General features: G+C 41.3%; 1 protein-coding gene across 8 annotated transcripts in view; it reads right to left on the bottom strand.

The window, feature by feature from the left end:
• The window catches only part of LOC132908869 (teneurin-a), a 709702-nt gene that overhangs the window by 250808 nt on the left and 442547 nt on the right, over positions 1 to 16347 (bottom strand). The gene's annotated exons all lie outside the window — the stretch shown is intronic.

Here is a 16347-nt window from a genome sequence, read left to right as displayed (position 1 = left end):
CGTAACGCCGCGCAAAAACTAGCGAAAACGAGTCGTTAAGTAAATGCGTGAAACTTATAATGCTATTCAGTATTACCAGTCTCAAGTTGCTTTTTTTTTTAATTCTCCATCTTCCTGTTCACTCGTCCGATTCTGTTTCACATAATACGACAAGAGAGTGCCCGGAGTTCTCATTCCCGGCAAATGGACACTGGAAACGTATTTAAATCGAAAATGTAAGACAGTCTCAATTACATCAAAGAATGTAAGCGCTCTAACAAATAAAAACTACATAGCCGCAAAAGACATCTTTTGATAAAGTACCAGCAACTCTTAGTCCAACGCTGGTTGTTCAATCGTATGACAGACATGCCATACTAACAAACCTTAACATTTGTGTGATTTATAATTAATTTGTAAATGATAGCTGGAAGAAGAATCGCTCGTTAAATGTATCATATATATAAATATATAAGCGTTCGAATTACACGAAGAGGAACAAAGTTAAGTGAAAGAGCTCAACGAATGAGCTTCCTTTTAGCCATCAGATTTATACGCTTACGTATAAAAGTGTATCTGTAATTTCTGCAAAGATACGATTCTGTTTAGACTGAATATCGAAGTTTCTCTGTTGAAATACAATATTTCTACAATTCATTTTACGTTCCTGTTTGTTTAACATGCCTTACATGTACATTATTGTACATAGAGTTCATACAGATCGAGCGATCATGACGATAGAACGAAGAACATAGCTAGAACCAATGAAAAAGTACTTCGATATCTCGTATTTTCCTTTGACCAGTGGTAGAGAAGTGATTTTGTCGTCATTGGTAGTTTGTTTCGTTGGGAAGCGTTCGGTTGCTCGCGAAGGAGGAGTGCTTTACGTAGCTGTTTTTTTCCTGGAATGTTATTGCCGACTGAAAAACGATTCTGAAAGAGGAGAAAGACGCGCTCGAGCGTCCTCAAATGCGTCGGTATTTTCGGCTGGTCGTTTTACTGTTATTCGCCTTCGAATCCGCGCGAAAGGAATTCTGATCGTGCACGTGTGTAAATTTTCATGCCACGCTGTGTTTGCGCTGGTTATGTCTTTGACATCCTTCATCGATCTTGTGGCTTGTCATCGTAGATGTCTTTGTTCCTGAACGTTTGCTACTTCTTTAGATGAATTGCGCTACGAGTATGATGTAGTAGATATTTTACATTCCTTCGAAGAGAGTACACATTGCAATTTCTAATATTGCAAATTTCTCTTGTTTCTTTGGTGGCTATTTATAGCAGTATTACTATTAAATATATTACTCTTGGCTGAATATTAAGGTAGAACGATATTTACTGGTACGAAAATTTTCAAAAGCTTGAAAAACTTTAACTAATACGCGTCAATTTGTGTTCCAAACTACTGTTCGTGCGTAGAATTTTGCTCGTTATTCTACAAATTAAGCAACGATCAGAAATTCCCAGACCACTCGTATAATAATCCTGCCCTCTCTAAACATCGTTCAAAATTCCCTTTAGTCGTCGCGCAATAAAATCGCATGCTCTTGAAGCTCAAACTAGTCTTCTCTATTTCACTCTACAAATTCAGGAAAAATTATGAAAGAGCTACCGGTTTTCGGCCAATATCACATTGATGCACGCTTGAAACGCCGAAATTCACTGCACCCGTTCGAGCACGCTCCTCGAATCGATCAAACTGTCCGCCGTTGGATGCAGAACATCGCGAACGATTGACACTATTTTTTCCCCCCCTCTTTTTTCTTTTCCTCCTTTTTCTTTCAGGAGAACGAACGTATCGGCAGCGGGAGGGAAGATCAATCATCTCGCGTGACTGTTTAAGCTCGACTCGATGAAATTGCCAGTTCCGTCGGTGGTTTCGTGTTCCGGCCGATTTTCACCGTGAAAAATCGCGACGTCCGCTGTTAGAAACGCTGGCTCGTCATCTTAACGCTGCCTCGATCGATATTTTCTTCGTTTCCGTAAAATTGAAAATCGTTGCATGGCAAACGATTGTTAAATTGGTCGAAGAGAACATTTTTGCCTTTGAAAGTTTAGATTTTTATACGGAAGCTTGGAGATCAAGAAATATAAATATAAATATTCAATTTCAACTTGAATAATTCGATGTATTTACATACGGCCATTAAAAATCTGTAAAGTTGCTGAACTCTACTTAGGAAGTACATTAACTGCAAATATCCTGACTCGTAGAATCTTGTGTAAAAATAAAATCGTTCAAAATAAAGGTTGGTGATCTCTGACTCGATGAAACGATCCTCAAGACACTTTATTCTTCGTTCAAATAGTAACAACGTTCGAAGACGTTCGCAACCAAACGGGCGGAACGATCGACGCCGATCTAGCTAGTCTACTTCCGCTCGAAAAAGTGTCATTATCCGCTAATGGCGCGGCAACAACTGGGTCGATGCACCAGTACGGTTAATGACACGGGCTGCTTCGTTCCATCGATCGTACCTTACCGATTATCTTACTGCGCTTATATTTGTTCATCGACGCATTTTACAGAAATTCTTTACTTCTAAAAGATAGAATTTTCACTGAAATTCACCGTACAATCTCATTGTATAAATTTTGCCGGTCGAAAAGTACGTTTCGTTAGTAAATTTATACCGTTCACCCTGGAACATCGTCTTCTACCAAACTGACATGACGCGATCGTGTCGCGCATCGTCTTAACAAGAGCGATCGAATCCTGTTAGCTAAGGAAATGCAGGAATCTACCTCAAGGAGAGAATGAAAGAGTAGAGAAGCAAGTGGAAACGAAACGAAACGAGGAGAGAATCAAAAGTGAAAGAAAAGATAGAGGCGGTGGATACGAGAGTGATAACCGACGCGATAGCGAGCAGTTGGAGTGACAGTCGAAAGGACGTGCAAGAAGAAGCGGGGGTGGAGAGCGTTGCACGTTAGAAAATGGAATTTCGGTAGCGAGAGATGCGAGCAAAGAACTGGGAGGCCGGCAGGTGGAGAGATCGGTGGCTAGAGAGAGATAGCGGATACGGAAAGGGAAAAAGAGGAGAGCTGGATGGCTAGGTCCATGGATGGAGTGGATACAGTTGAGTCTAAGGGTTTCTTGGTTGTTGGGTGTTTGGCTGTCCGCCAGGGAATCTCTGGAGCGCGACGGTTACCTTTTTCTCCACCGGCAGATCTCCCAGCACGTTTACAGGATGTTTCAAAACACGTGAGCTTAAATTCTGGAATAAATTGGAATGTGGCAATTGCGCAGAAGTTCGTGTGAACGTTCGTACGTCACGAACGAAGTTTGTCTATCAGCGATAATGTCTATATACAAATTATGGTCCATTATATTTGTTCAATCTAACGGAGAAATTTCTTGAAGCTTGTTAAATAGTGGAAAATTTTCCTCCACAATTTTTCGTTATTTTCGCTTGAAATAAACATAGTGTAACTGAATTGCCAGAACCATCTTGTATAAGGAATAAAAAGTAACTTATTTTGAAGAATACAAAATCACCTGTAAGCCCCTTCACCTACAACTTTTCCACGCCCCGTGCCATTTCCTTCGATATTAAACGTTAAAGGTCACTTGAAGCGACCTGCAGCAACTCAATTTCGCCATCTTCCGCCATATCCCGCATCGACACGTAACCTCGTCGTTCTTCTTCATCCTATTCGCTCGTAAAACGCGCGTCTCGCTAGTGTGCGTGGCGGCAGGATGCGTTTCGCGGCGCAAACAGCGCCGCTTAAGACTCCGTAAACACCAGCTTGATTAACGATAATGGCGATCTAGGGCGATTCCCGATAGTCTGCCACTCGATTGCGGGATTTGAAAGGGTAGGGACGATGGAAGAGGACCCAACTATGGCGGCGGCGACGAAGGGTAAACCATCGTGGTGCATCGTGCAACGAAAACCGGCCGGCCAATGGAAACAACGGGCCGTGGGGACGGTGAAGGTAATCCAAGAGGGTGCGTGCCCAGGCATCCTGATCGCCGCTTTACCCCTTATAGGTTTGCATGATGCGTTATGATCGTTAACAGAGAGTACTTGGTGAAGAGCCGCGGATATTGTCTGACGACCGCTGCCGCCTGTGGTTAATCGACGATCGTTGCTTCCATTGGAAGCTTCTTGTCCCACACCCTCTCTACGTTGTTCTCTCTCTTGCGTGAATAGCGTGGATGGATTAATATAGTTGGGAACGGGTCGTCCGAAGCCGCGGACTGGCGAGCTGCGGTGCAATTAGCGGCGGACGTAAATGCCGTCGGGACTGCGTTTCTCGCGCTTCGCGGGCTATTAACAGCGTTTCTTGCTACGGAAATTGTTGTTGCATTGGTTCGCGCTGCAAAGGGATTCAGATGCTGCCGGTACACCGATTCCTGCATGTTTGCCATGTTACCAGGGAAACTGTGCAAAGGGCTTAAATTATTTTCTTGGATATTTAATTCTCATTATTGAGATATGTGTAATTTTGTATGCTACACTAGATTAGCCGAGTAGTAATGACACGCATTTATGAGTATGAGTATGTGGGAATATGTGCGTGCACGGCGTATCGTAAAACAGAAGAATGCAACTGTTGCGTTGGTAGTGTGGTAAGGAAGATGGCGAGACAAAGAAAGTGCTGAGACGCGTGCAAATATGTATCGACGAATATCTTGTAAATCATATATTAAATAAATGTGAAACTATTTTGATATCAATTCTAGGTGTAATCTATATGTTCCTATACATTTATTTCGACGATTAAGATCCACAATTCTCAACACTCATCTATCGCTCATTTCTCTAACTGAATTTCTTCTATTGCGACAAGTCGAAAAAATGAGAAATAGCGAATATAACAGGAAGGTAGATAGTTAAAATAAATTCTCTCGTTGAAAACGTAGGGACAAAATTGAATGAAGTTTATACGCTTTTGAAATAACTTTTAGAGAAATCCAGCGCATCTTTCTTCTCTGATTATTGTCACAAAATCATCGATATTAAGTTTCACAAACATCGTTTCATTATTCAGCCGCTTCGCGGTGGCGCAAGCTCGGTAATAATCCACAGAGAGGCATTGCACCGATTCCTTTCCACTTCTGATCTCGTAGCCCAACAGCAACTGACAACCAGTAATCTCCGACTGTTCACAAAGGAACCGAGGCTTCCGCAAAGCCCGTTTGCAATAAGATCAACCGTATATCTCGATTTAGCCTGTCTGATCTTGTGGAGCGCTTGTGGCGCCCTTTCGCTACCGCAAATAGTTTTACTTTCTGATAAAATACCGCTCAGAATCTATCTATGCGACTAATACAATCACAGTAATCGTCTATAGAAACCCAATTACCTAAAATTTAATCTGTCAATTTTTGCAACATCTATTTGCTTGGACGTATCAAAAAATAGCTATATTTGAATTTGGAAAATCGATCTAGCTAATACAATTATTGCAACTGTTTTAACTCGATAAATTGTTATCAAAGAAACAAACAACAAACAGGCTTTAAAAGTATCACATTATTCAAATTACTCGGCTTTATAGAATCGAACAGATTGGTCTCTGCCGGCAAGAGTTAATTGAAACGATCCATCTCGCATCATATATCACAGAAGACGACCATTCAGAAAGAGAGCGAACTTTCCCTTCTCTGTCAACAAACGTTTCCCCGTTTCGCACCCCTCTGTCGTGCACCAGCAACCGTACTCGTTGCCAATATCCTCAGGATCCTATCGGTTTGGCGACTAATGAATGTTTATTAGTACAGGATCTGCCGACGTATCGTTCCAGGCTCGAGACGGATCGATACGGGTCTAGACGTTTGTGCCTCGAAATAATTGATTCTAACCTGATACGAGATCCACAAGCTAAGGGATGAGACAGCTTGAAACTGTTCGTCGAGATACGCTTCCGTGATATTCCCGGAGACTACTTAAAGGAGACCGACTTCTGTGTGTTTCTTGGTCGACGAGGAAAATAGCGATGGGACCTTCTGTTCTCAAATCATGTTCAACTTGCTCAAACCTTGTCAAACTTTCAAAAGGAGGAACCTAACGAAACCTTGACATCAGCTGTTTAATCTCGTGACACAAATTTCTTATTTTTAATATGTATTTCACATAGTTTCGCGAATTGTTAATAAATCGATTTGTTCGTGTTGAAGTGGTCACCACTCTACATCTGGTCTTTAGTTTTCTCAAGCACTGAAGCCATCGACAGCGCATAGACAAAAGTCTGCGTCGAAGGCAAACCATAAACGGTACACATGCAACGTTGGCTTCAGGGTAACACTGCTAGCGTGTGAATTTGAATCAGCTCGATTATATTTCGAACTTTGTACTTACACTTTAATACTCAAAATATATATATTTTCTACCTTACAATTTATGCACGCGTTCCTTTGTATTCACATACATCCAACAACCTTAAAAGTCCGCAATCTTCCGAAGCTTCGTCATACCTTTGCAAACCCAAAACTTAATTATCATCGTCCAGTAGATTTACATCATCTACGGTCATTCAATTTACCAAAATTTCTTATCCAGCTCGCAGATCGAAATATCCAGCCGTGTAGCGAGGTTCACATCGTGTTCATACGTACATACGTTGATACGTACGGTAGGTGTCCGCGTGCGTACACGTTCGCGCTTAGTGCCCGCTATTAGGAGTAAAACCGGAAATAGAAGTGGCTGAACTTTAACTAGCTTCGCAGCGGAATGGTCTCGTTCTCTTCATCAACTCAAACTACGGGAATTAGCTTCTGGCCCCCGTCCAGATTACTTCTGTACGTTCTCTTCTGCCGCTCGCCCCGTCCCCATTTATCTCGTTCCTTCTTGCTTCCTCCGTCAAGAAACTTCTTCCTAATATGTTAATTACGAAAACGATAAGCGAATGATAATCAGCCGTGGTTATTTCGAACCGCTCGTCCTCTCTTCGACACTGTACCAATTTTCCCGTTATCGCTGTGCTGCAACGAGTCGCAAGTAGCTGTCGTTCCTCCTTCGTTCGTTAGGGCTAACTGCCACTTGAGGCGCGATAGTGTTCTTGTCTTTTGGAATATCCTCCTGATTGAATCCTTCCATAATATGCGCTCTCCTTGCTTCTTGTCTGATTTCCTTTTTTTTCTTTTACGTGTAGGGGATTTGGATGTAGCGTAAAATAGATGAAATAAGAGATAATATTGTAGTATCGTAAACTATTATGATTTATTTACAATGAATGGATTGTAGAAATGTTGATTAAACAGGAAAGCGATGGTTGTTTAACGGGAACTAAATACAATAACGTACTATAATTTAGACAATTCAATAGTTAATTTGCAACTCTAGTCACCACGGATCCAACGCTCTCTCTCACGCGGACCACACTCTCTCGACAACGCAACTCGCACTCTCCGACCTCTCGATTCACACTCTCTGGCTTCTCCACTGATACTGACTTTCTCCCTTAGCATCCCTTTGTCTTTTCTTAGGCCCACCACGCACGTGTTCCGCATCTGCCTGTGGCCAGGGTCACGTAGGCCTTTTCTACGAAACTATTCAATTAAAGGACCGACGACACATTGATAGGTCTGACGGCGCCTCGGCTTTCTCGGGACACTGTTTATGGTTCCACTATGGGGAACAGCAGCAATGAGTCATATAAACAAAATAGAAACAATCCAAGCCAAAATCCTTAGAACAATGGTAAACGCCCCGTGGTACGTTAGAAACGAGGACATACGGAAAGACCTGGGAATACCAACGGTTAAGGAAGAGATTACCAGATTCGCAACAATATACAGAGTAAGAATAGAAACACACCCGAACCAGCTGGCAGCTGAAACGTGCAACACAACGAATATCGCAAGAAGACTAAAAAGGAAACACCCAATAGACCTCATAAAAGATATAACTTAGAAAAAAAAAAAAAACTGTTTATGGTTCACCCGATATCTCTTAGGCCTCTCGTTCACGATACTACAGTATAGTAATCACAAAATTCGGAATAAAATTTAGCTCTCTATAGGTAAATTGTATTCATTACGTTCACGCCTGATGCTGTTATTTATTGAACTCTTTCGTACATTATAGTTAATCAAATTTTAAGTTCAATATTCAATAGATTTCTCAGGAAAAATAAATATCTATTTCGGAGAAATGTACGTGTGAAGTTTCGCCAGGAATGCGAATGATCCAGAACGGTCAGTGATGGAGTAGAACAAAGTGTACACCTTCCAATAGCTTTGAACGAGCAATTGATTAAAAATGTAATACAACTTCATTGTCGTCAACACACTACGTGTATCGAAAGTAACGCATATATCCACATCATTGACATATTTGTCACCTACTCAAATTAGCAACGCTGACGTAATGGCTCGTTACAATTACCAGCTGCCGCTTTTCAATTACATAATCGAGTTAATTAACGTACCGGTGTGCAATTAACGGTAAACCTGGCGCAACGTTCCTCGAAAGTAACGGAAGTTCCATGAATAGTAACGCTCATGGTGTGCTCCAAAAATCACGACGGTGGCGCTTGCATAAAGCACAAGCTATTTCAAAATTGAACAGGAACAAACGAGCCACACCGCGCCGGAATAAAATATCATTAATGTAATGAGTCGAGCGAGAAGTCGTTTAAACAACGTCCGTGTAAATGATGCGATTCGTTAATGCAGTCGCGAGCAACCGGTGAATTAGCGTTGGAGACAAACGATTATACGATTTAACGGGCCGGTTAACGCGTCGATATCGTTTTAATACGTCCACCATCCTCCGAATTATTTCCACCGATCGTCGATGTAACAGCGAAGAGCGCGATAAATGAGAAACGTAGATATACCGAGTGCCTAGTTTAATTATATCTGTCTCCAAAGTTAGTAATAATTAATTAATAATAATTCTATGCATAGAAATAAATTTTGTGTAAAAAGAAAATAATGTAAGCTATGTAATCTGTAGCCTCTAAATGGGAGGTTGATCAAAATTCACCTCGTTGAATTCCCCTACTCTTGAGCCTTCGAATGATACACCCTTAGTAACCATTTTCCAAAATGCTATAATACAGTTGCGGTATTAATGATAATAAACTCTAAAAGCTCCATTTAGATTACGCTCTATAGCTATATACAACCCTAACTTTACAAGCTCTATCACGTATTTCGATATTTCTATGAAACATATTCTCGCGTTATTAAATATTATAAAGATATATATTATATATATATAATTGTGTTAAATTTAATATTTTAGATAAAAAGGGGAAAAAAGAAACGGTGGAACGATACGGTAGAATTACAAAGAAAATTACTAGTGCAAGGATCGATGTGCTGAATTTACTTTTAGGGCCGAACAGTGTGCATTACATATAGGAGGGAAATTCGCGTACGGCCGCGGATAAATTGCAACGAGCGTCCTCTGGTCGCGCCAGCTGCCGGCGAATCGCGCATTTGCGTCACGGTCGTCACGTAACTTGTTTTACATGGCCGCTTTTGTCCTGCATGAATCTTATTAGCGCCAACCCATTTTCCCAGGAATCGAGTTAAATGCAGTTTTACACATTAAACCGTTCCCGTTGCTTGTTCATCGTTCCCAACAAATAGGAAGGGCGAGTTCGTTACTTCCGCCGCCAGCTGTCGATCACTCGGATATCATCGATTAATAATTAGCTATCACTTGAAACGTTTACATACCACGCGACCAGTGTTTTGTGTCAGTCGAGCCAAAGGTGGTATATTTGTAGGTAATTTTTTAAGAAGTTGATAATATTTTTGTTAAGGTTATTCAGTGGATGGAATTAAAGAAATGCGTGGGCAAACTGCAAGGTATTGAAAGTATATATATTGTGAATAGTAAAATACAAAATATATGGTACTATGTAAGCCGATCCAGATCCTCTCGCTAGCAAAGTTACCCTGAGACTAAAGACAACTGCCGAAACCAACGTCGGACGTGTACCGCTTATGGTCTTTCCTCGACGTATTCTTTTTGTCTATGCGCTTTCGAAGACCTTAGGCGCTTGAGAAATCGAAGACCAGATGTAGAGTTTTCTCAGAAGTGACGATCACTTCAACAATTTTTAATACGAGGAATTTGTTATTAAGCGAAGGATGGTCTGCCGTGAATAGCACGCGTAGGTAATATTACTATGGAGAATGTTAGCTCGTAGTGGCAAGCATTTTGGAACTGTAATTCAGCGATACAGGGAATTCTGAAATAACGACGTGTACAATTATCTGTAGATCAGGTATACACGCGAAGATTAAATTTCGATCTATGCTGTTTCATGGAAACGCCAGGATAGTGGTCAGTCTCTGATTCGTCGGACTAGTTAGCAAGTCATAATCTCACGGACAATTATCGTCGCTGCTTTAGTGTGTACAGATAGATTGCAATCTCGTTTAAAGCTAATCGAAATTAATTACTGCAGGTTGAAAACAAATTCTTAAGTTCTTTATCTAGCTAACGGTGTGTGCAACACATTACGAATCTTTAGCACGACGTGAAATTACATTCCCTCTTATGAGTATCGTAATTCCGTGCAAACGGAATTAATACATTTTAAATACTTGGTACATCGTAGGACGAAACGTGCGAACGTACGACGAAGACACGACGACGCGACGGTAAAAATACACGTCGTATTTTTTTTTTCTCACCCCGCGGCATTGTTTCCACGGGGAAAGTGGTTTATATTTACCCCCGGGGAAGGATGACTTTTATAGGAGAAGCGGAATCCCATCAAGCGCATAATATAGCCGCCTATCGAGTTGGTCGGGAGCGGCGCGCAATCGACGCGCGAACAATACGCTCCGTACGGAGCGATATAATCGTTAAATATTTCGTTTCGCCGTTGTATAAATCGTATCCGTCAAAGCGTTATTTTTTTCCGCGCTATATCTTTTTTTCCTTCGTTTTTCATCCGTTCCTCTCTTTTTCTTTTTCGCTCTTTTCTCCTTTTTTCACCTTTTTTTTTTTTTTTGTTCGATCGAGGTTGGTTGTTGTTTTAATCCGAACTGTTAATCTCATAGATCGATCTCCGGCCGCGGCGGGTAATTCAATACGGCCGGGGCGAACAATTTTCATTCATCAGCGCGAATTCCATCAGCGAAGATATTCCAACGTTTGAAACACCGTGCTGAAAACGGGGTGAAAAAAAAAAAAATTGTGCGAAGCGCGCTTTAGAGAAACGGGGCTTCGATATTTTCTAGCGATTTCCGCGTCCTCTTCGCTGGTGTCGCTCGCGCGCTCTCCATACTGAATTATATAGGTTAGACGGAGAAAGTTGCCAGCGAGTTTCTATTATATTTACCACTTTATTCGATGGCTGAAGGATTCTCGATTGTCGCTTGGTAACCTATATGAACGTTCGTGACGGGGTTTCTTTGGAAACGTTAATTGGGCGTTGTCGTGGAAACGGTCTTTCTGGAATTCATTCGACTTCATGCTGTGTTATAGTGCACTATTGTCGATTATGAATAATGTATTTTAGATAGATCGTTTTTAATAGGCCAGATTATAGATATACTTTCTTAATTGAATTTTAATTAAAAGTCCATTATATATATACACCGCACTTCATAGTTATATAAGTATTTTAATATAGGAGATTATGTATATCTACGCAACATTGTATTTATTGAAATAAATCTGAGGTGATTTTGGTGTAGGACGTGTAGGGTGCCAAAGAAATACTCGGCGGTGTTTAACAGTATATTCATTAACACTGACTGCCACGTCGAAATCACATGTTCCTCCCAGGACGCCACGGGAGTATTTTTATTATTCAAAGCATATAATGGCAAAATAATAATAAATTGATGATGTAAAACAATATTCTTCCCCGATGGACCGTTTATCTTATTGGTAGTCACGGGTGACCAACGTAGCTCCTTGGTAACAGTTGATAGCGACATACCATAACAAGGCTTCGTTTATTTCAACAAACCATTTGCATTCGTTATTTCGTCGTAAGCAAAACGTCCAGAATTATTATCGAAACTTGTAGAAGATATTAGTAAACGGTATTTGCTCATTCTATATATAATAGTAAGGTATATGCACACTTCTAACTTTAATTAAATGACTATAAAGCAGCATTTACGATTATTTTCTAAGGTGTGTTTTTAATAATATTCGCAGATTACCCCTCAAAGATATAGATGCAAACACAGTGCACCGTTAGATGCAAAATTTATTCTCATTTTTTTTATTAATGTTCTAATAAAAATGTTTAATTGTTCAATGGGACACTTTTTGTTTCAAAGTATCTTCTATTTATCGCTTATATTCAAAATGCCCTAACTGTCAATTTTCATTCAATTTTTACAATTGCAAGAAGTTCAAGCGTTCCGGTCACCAATGACCACCGTGGCAGTCAAACAATCGTTTGATACAATTACAATTCTCGTTTCCAACTGACGATTCTCACTTCTCGGTTACAACTCGACTGTTTTCTTCATCCGATTCGTTTCTTTTTGTCGCCCCTCAATATCCCCACTACGTACGCATTCGTTTCAAAAATTCGGCGGAAGGATCATAGGGATATCGACGGCTCATTAAGCCTGACGGCGCTTACGCTTCAGTGATACTCGTACCGATGAAACAGTTGGAAAGTTTTGTTGTCGAGTGCCGCTACAAATCCTTTTTATATCGAGATAATATCTGCGACGTTTGCTTGTTGCTAACTACGATGGTATTTATAATTTGTAATAGTAATATTCTTAAGTATTCCAAGTACTCTCAACAGTTGCGACCTCGTGGGTAATCAGACAGACGTCTCGCGCTTTAATGTGTGTGCGTCTTATAAAAACTTTCGAGTGGGAAAACAAGGAAAGCGTGGAAAGAAACGAACCTAGATTCTCGCAGGATCCATGTAAATTTTGCAGTAAGAGAAGAAAGATGGGGGGATGGAGCCGTCTCGCAGGATCGATAGAAACTTTGCTCGATTCATCGTGGTCCGCTTGCGCTACTATCGAAGGATAAACGGTAGTTTGTTCTACTTTTATCATGGCGGTAAGGAGAAACGCTTTCGATGGTGAATATTTCTAAAATCTTTATTACTGCTCATTGATAGTTAAAATAAGATTATTTCCATCTAAGATATTTTACTACTAAAAATAAAAATACTAGGTCGGTATACGTCATACTCAAGAATAACTGTTTGAAACCAATATATTCTCCTAATGTAAATTAAATTAAACGAAATTCTAATCTAAGTAATCTGTGAACATAATTTTTCAAACCATTATCCACTATTTTCTACCAACTTACAATTATTATCTGTAACAGAATATCTGATTTTACGTATGTATTATTAATTATTACATCACGTATTTATTAGTACTCATATCATTTATTAATAATAACAGACACGGAAATTGAATAATATTCTATTATTACGTGACAATGTAGGTAACGCGATAGTGAACTTAAACGCGTTCATTAGAAAATTAATTCACGCACACTTCGGTAATTCCCAGATGAGGAAAAACGACACTAGTGCCGCGACAGTCATCTCAATTCTCTCTGGTCCTCGATTAAACGCGAACGAACGAGATGGTTGCAATTTAAAGGGGACGATGATCACTTATGGAGACACTTGTTTGCGCCGAGGCGCGTTTCTGCACGACAAGAGCCCGCGGACTAAAGCCGAAACGAGGGATGACAGAGCACAATTGACGGCCACGGCGATAGCAATGCCCATTTTATCCCCAGGAGGATATAAATAAAACTCAAATTGAGCGAGGGTGCGCCACCGACGCGATGCGCTGCGTCTACAATGTATTTACGCAGCCAGCACTTCCACCCCGTAATTTCATTTTAGATAAAAATTCCGCAACCCTTCCCGACGTCGATATTTACATTTTTATCCGCCCGCTGATATTTTTGTTTACTCGCCTCGTCGTTTCCACTACAGTTCTGGTTTCCGTGGTAGATTTCACGGTTGCATCATGGCTTCATCACAGTCAAGTTTTTCATTCCCCTTTCCTTCCTTCCTTTTTTTTTTTTTTTTTTTCTTTCGATGAGATTCGTGTAAGATATTTACATATCGCGATTTACTGTGTTCGTGAACATGGACAGTTTATGATCAACGCATGATCCGTGATTGCTAAATTCTTCTGTCTTGTATTTGTAGATTTTCTGCTTATCCAGAATATTTGTAAAATAAAGAATTCGTTAAGAATTACCGTACAACCATTTAGAAAATTTCAGGCATTCTTTTTAATCCGTTGAATCACCAAGCTATAGTTTATCATATTGTAAATTGATTGAAAATAAAAGCAAACGAAGTGTTGCGTTAACATTGTCCCTTAATGGCAGTGATCCTAAGCATTCCACTGAAACCCTACCACCACACGCAATCAATCAGAGAAAAAAGAGAAAATGTTTCCCTCGGTCGAGAATCGTCGCATTAAATATGTATTACCTAGGCGTTGGTAAGTGGCGCGCAATTAATACTTTCGAATTCAATTAGCCTGGCGCGCATGAAGAATCTTCGAATAAAACTCGCGACCATTGCCGCAGAGACGTGGAGAAAACGTCGGCCGTGGTGAAAACGCAGTAAAAAACGTGGGCGAGCGCCACCCTAGCCTGGGCGGATTGCATTAATTCCATGCACGACACGTAACCCTAGCAATAAAGTGGCGTAATTGCCGATGCGTCCGTGCCCTTTGGGCGAGAAGAACACGGGCAGAAAAGCCCATTGGCGTCACGGCTACGAGAGGCGGAATGGAGGAAGGTGGCCTTACAAATCCAGCTCGACGCGCCCCACACGGAGCACGCAGACACGAAGCCGACTTATGCGAGCCACGTGCGCCATTCTAATTTGCTTACGAGCAGCGTGGCCTTAAAGCAGAATGCGTTACGGGGAACCCGTACGTGCGACGACCACCATGGTGCGAACAATGCGACGCTGTCCTGCTCGTTCTCCTTTTCTTATTGTTTCGCTGCTTCTAACCTGGACATGATCCATTCGGCCGACATTCTTTACGCGACCGAATAAAGAAGTCAAGTGGCGTTCCGCGTGAATACGTCGTTTCACGGGGCCTGGTCGTTTGGTGAATGTGTATGGTGTGGTGGAGACAATTGGCAGTGGACTGTTTGTATGGGTGGGATTTTTCGGAGGTTCGATTGATGTCACGGGGGGGATCAATGGGGTACTGTGGATTTGGAGTAGGCTGATAAGGCCAGAGTTTGTAGATTACGTGAAGTGATCGAGGGGATGGTTACTTAAGTGGTTGCTGTTTGGTGAAGTAGGGTAAGATACAGGGGTTAGCTGAGGACTCGTTAACTTGGCGAAAATATTTAATCGTTAGATATTATTGTTACTTGTTGAACGAAATCTTATTGAGACTACAATAAGATATTTTCTCGGGAATATCGTTTTGAACAAACTGGGAGGATGATTTGCATGTACTCGATCCAGTGCGGGAATCTTTTATTCTTCGATTGGAAAACGAAATCGATGCGCTTGTCGCGGAAAAAGACGTTGCAAATTTTATTCCATTCCTTCATTTCGCCGCTATCGTATCCAGACCAATTTATATTCCGTCGGAGACTCGCGCGGAAAGCCTGAAGGACCTAATATAATCCTGGGTACAAGGGGTGGCCGGTACGCTTGGGATCTAACCTGCATACATTTCCCAAATAGGCGCGTTAATGTTAAGAATACCGCGCGCGTGTTTTTCCGCAGCGGAGGGGCGCAAGAAAAAAAATATAACCGTGACGAAAATATTAGGGGAGGTTCGCGTCTCGAAATCTGCACCTCCCTTCCTGTAGTTTCGTTCTTATTCGGAAGCAATGCTAAGTACGCATTTATTTCATAAGGGATACAATTTTTTGCTTCTAACTTAATAATAGTGAAATATATAGGGTGGCGTATCATCGAGCGTCGATCGGTGTCGCTTGAGGGATTAGTCCACAACATGGCAATATTCGTAGCAGAAACAGCGGCAACAACTACCGCAACGTCTATTAGCCCTATAGTTCACCGTTGCAAGCAGCTAAAACTACGACAATCGCATCGCCGAATTCCATTTACCGCGATACGTCTGGCGTGGCGTAACTCGGCAAATTAGATGACGTCGTAAGGTAATTTGAGCGGTCTCGAAGGAGCGGCTTTAATTCCGTGTAAATACGCGAACGAACAATTTACAGCTGGAACCCCGGGCCTGGATGAAATTTGCGATTTGACCGATAATTCTACGAAGTTACCCGACGTCCGGCATTTGCATTGTAAATCGGCGATGTCGCCACGGCGTGGATCGCTTAAGGAGCCCAGCCCGACAAACTTTGTAATCGTATACAATTCTCCAGCTGGCGCTTTTTCCACCGAATAATTAGCAACGTTACCTATTTCGCTACTGGTGTTTCGATACAGCGCCCGTTGCTCTCCCGTATCACCTTTAACAGGTGCAGTTTTGGG

Source organism: Bombus pascuorum, chromosome 1 (genome assembly GCF_905332965.1).
Source record: "Bombus pascuorum chromosome 1, iyBomPasc1.1, whole genome shotgun sequence".
Lineage (NCBI taxonomy): Eukaryota > Metazoa > Arthropoda > Insecta > Hymenoptera > Apidae > Bombus > Bombus pascuorum.
Note: the sequence above shows the minus strand (reverse complement) of the source record. Positions and strands in the feature narration are given on the sequence as shown.